The sequence below is a fragment of the Perna viridis genome, chromosome 3, assembly GCF_037379345.1.
Source record: "Perna viridis isolate PV_CMFRI_1.1 ecotype Kerala chromosome 3, ASM3737934v1, whole genome shotgun sequence".
NCBI lineage: Eukaryota > Metazoa > Mollusca > Bivalvia > Mytilida > Mytilidae > Perna > Perna viridis.
In genome coordinates, this window is record NC_142447.1 from 55,794,784 (window position 1) to 55,798,497 (window position 3,714).

Consider the following 3,714-nt stretch of genomic DNA (forward strand, 5'->3'; position numbering starts at 1 on the left):
AATGACGCTTTTCGAGAAGTCTAGCACGATACAAAAAGTTTCTGTAAGCTGTGGTATGGTGCATGAATTGTAATATGAAAACTTCATACGCAGGTGCTGCACTTGATGTAGCCTCTGATGAAAGGAAAGTTACGATATAATACGGAATAGCATTGCGTTTGTTTTATATTATAGTCGTGAGTTTTCAATTCCCATCGATCTTTAGAGCCGGTCAAGATATGAGGCTGACTTCATAGTAGGTCCTTCTTTTTATCCAGGTAATACTAATATAGTCTGATCAACTTCAATACTTCTTTCCATTTTACCAGATACTATTGCTGGTTCAACTATATCAATTCTTGTATATCTATAAATGATAAGAATTCAAATTATGAATAAAGTTACGACTTAACATTTTAACACATTCCAGTCTAGTAGTAAGTCTTATCCGAATTATATCATTGATTATTTACTGAAATTTGCAGTATAATAAATTCGAGACCCATAAAACACTGTGGCTTCATTCTTTGTATTGCACTAAGAAGGACCTCTCGATGCTTGATTTGTCTTTCGATTTCGATATTTTGGTTATGACTATTTCTTGTCTAGTTATTTTTCGATTTAGAACTTCATATGCATTTGGTTTTAATGTTCTGATGAGATGAAACTCTTTGAAACAAGTGTTCAGCACACCGAAAGTTGACATATAAATATATAATTAGTCCTATATTCAATATGACTTATTTTTTTATGCATTAACTTGTTTTAAGACGTTTGCGGAAACTCTTTATGTTTGCATCTTCATATCACTGGAACAATTATGAAGACATTTAGATGTTTGAAATAATTCACAAGAAAGTCATGGAACCTATTTAAATTTTTGCTGACAAATACCAAAGGCCATTTCCTACTAAGTCGTCTCTTATCATTTCACAAATAGAAGTTGAGAATTAAAGTAAATATATATCAATGACCTTCCTTTACAAAACGCACTATTATAGAAGAAAGTAAGCACTTGGTTTTGTTTATTTTTGAATTAAATGTCGCATATGAACAAAGACAATTATGGTAAAATCTTGCATCAGGTATTTGAGAAATGCAATAATTAGCAAGGGAAATTTCACACATTATTTTTTAATTAAGACTTATTTGTGAATCACAAATTTTGCTTATATAGCATATACTTCGAGTGAAACAGTTTTTTTTTTTTACATTTTATTTACTTAAAATGAAAAATTCAATTCCAGACTTAAGTTAAAACTAAATTCCAGCCTAGTATTACAACCTGATACTGAAATATATTTTGAAGTTTCATCTATTGAAATATATTCCCCAAGATTCTCTGACCATTCTCGGGACCAATTTTAAAAATTGCTGAAGAGTAATCAAAGGAACCAAGATTCTAGCGGTAATCAAAAGAATGTAATCCAGGAACAAAGACCAGAAATGGAATACAGACAAACACAACAAAGAACATAAAGTAACTAAAGTGATACATACAAAAGAACAAAAGCAAATGAGCAACTCGGACTCCACTAAGAACTTGGAGCATGGACCAGGTGCACCGGTAGGGTAAGCGCCCTCTGCTTTTCTAGAAATACCCGCGGAGTTGCTCATAAGAAGTCAAGACCGGGATAGACGAAAGAGGAAAGGAAAACTATGACACGTTGAACAAATCAGTTTTCATGGTGCGGATGGATACACCATAACGATCCACGAGTTCATGATGACGACAATAAAACTTCTGTAGTGATGACTTAGAGTAATGAGAAAAGGAATTATATACTAAATTGTTAACTAAAATCATCTATTTGAACTATTGATAAAAGATTTTTAGAATATTACGAGAATGGATATGGTAAATATGTCAAAGAGACAACAGCCCCATTGGGTAGAAAAAAATATGTTGAAGGCCATCCATAGATCTTCAATGAACGACGAGGAAACCCTCACACGACAGGACCTAACAACAAGGCACGGGTACAACGAAATAGTTGCTCTTATAGACTCCAGCCACATTAAAGAAATTTGAAAGTGAAAACGAAGCATATTAATTAATAGTTCATTAAGTAGCAACAAACATTTGTTTTGACAATTTTATATTATACTTATATCTCTATATATATGTTTCTACCTTTACACACAAATTAGGGAAAATATTGATCGACTGAAATGTCATGTGTGATACACACAAACGTTTCAATATGCATCTTGATATTAAGAATACCGAGAATAGATTTATAACTATCAAGCCCTGGGCTTTCCACAACAACTACAACACTTTGTATTCCGAGGATATTTAATGTACCTTATCGAATATTGCACATCAACTCGATTGACTGGCCGGTCATTATACTGTACTGTTTGTGGAAAATACAGATTGCCTTACTGTCAAAAGAGTAATATCAAAATATTTGCAGGGATGAATTGTACCTCTCTATAGCTAAGAGCAATGTTAAATAGTAATGTCTAATTTTGGCCGATAAAAATGTCCTTGCGTCGTTATGATCATGGTATTGTATTTTCCTTGAGGTATCTGTGATCATCCTGCTGTGCCTATGGTGAACATCTCGATTTCCTATGAATATGACACATGACAGTATGATCCTGTGGTAGTTAAATAACAAGTCAGCTTCTCCAGTCAACTTTCTTTCATAATTTTCTTTCTTCAAAATATTGGCAAGAAATTCAACAATTAAAACAAAGGTTAAAACTTTGCTTATTTCAGAATTATCTTGTGTAGTTATAATTAACATTTGGGAAAGATATCTAAAAAAAAACTTACAAAAAGTAAAAGGGAAGCAACCCACAGACACAGTGTACACAACAGAATAAAATGAAATAACATATAAAACCCGAAGATAAAAAAAAAAACAAAACAGCTCACAGAATTAGAGCACATGCACAAACAAACCGGTAGTGACATCATATGCTCTGGAATAGGAATGAGTAATCAAGGGAACCAAGGTTATAGCGGTAATCAAAAGAATGTAATCCAGGGACAAAGACCAGACATGGAAAACAGACATACACAACAAAGAACACAAAGTAACTAAAATCATACATACAAAGTAACAAGAGCAAATGAGCAACTCGGACCCCACTTAAAACTGGAAGCATGGACCAGGTGCACCGGTAGGGTAAGCAGTAGGAAGAGCTATTATTCGTCATCTTTAAAGTACACTTACACTGGTCTATTTCTTGATGTTTTTACGCCATAAGTGTAATTAATAAGAATCTAATAAATTCCAAGAAAACACAGAACTATTTAAAGGTTTTCCTGAACAAAATATGCATGAAAGGTTTATTTAGGAAAAACATGAGTGTTCCTTTAGGTAGAAATGCCTTACTACATAGAAGACAGTTTTCAATTCAATTTTCACAAACTGCAATAGTAACTTGTTTTAGCGTATTCTCATTTCTTTCAGTCTAGCAAATCAGAACCAAAGCCAGCAGAAGACAAAAATGAAAACATATCAATGTTTCATTAGCTTTTTAAAGTTCAGTAACATCTTTCGGTTTTGTCCCTTTAGATTGATTTTTTAAGTGCAATTTTGTAGTCAGTTTCTATTACAGAAGAAAATATCTATTTATAGTGATTGTTTTATATATTTTATTTTTTACTCCTGTAGCCATTGTCTTCATACTCAAATACAATATGTCTTATTCTGGGCATAAAGTTAAAAAATAAACCTAAAGTAAAGGTCCTATAGTTCGAAGAAACGCAAGTCATAA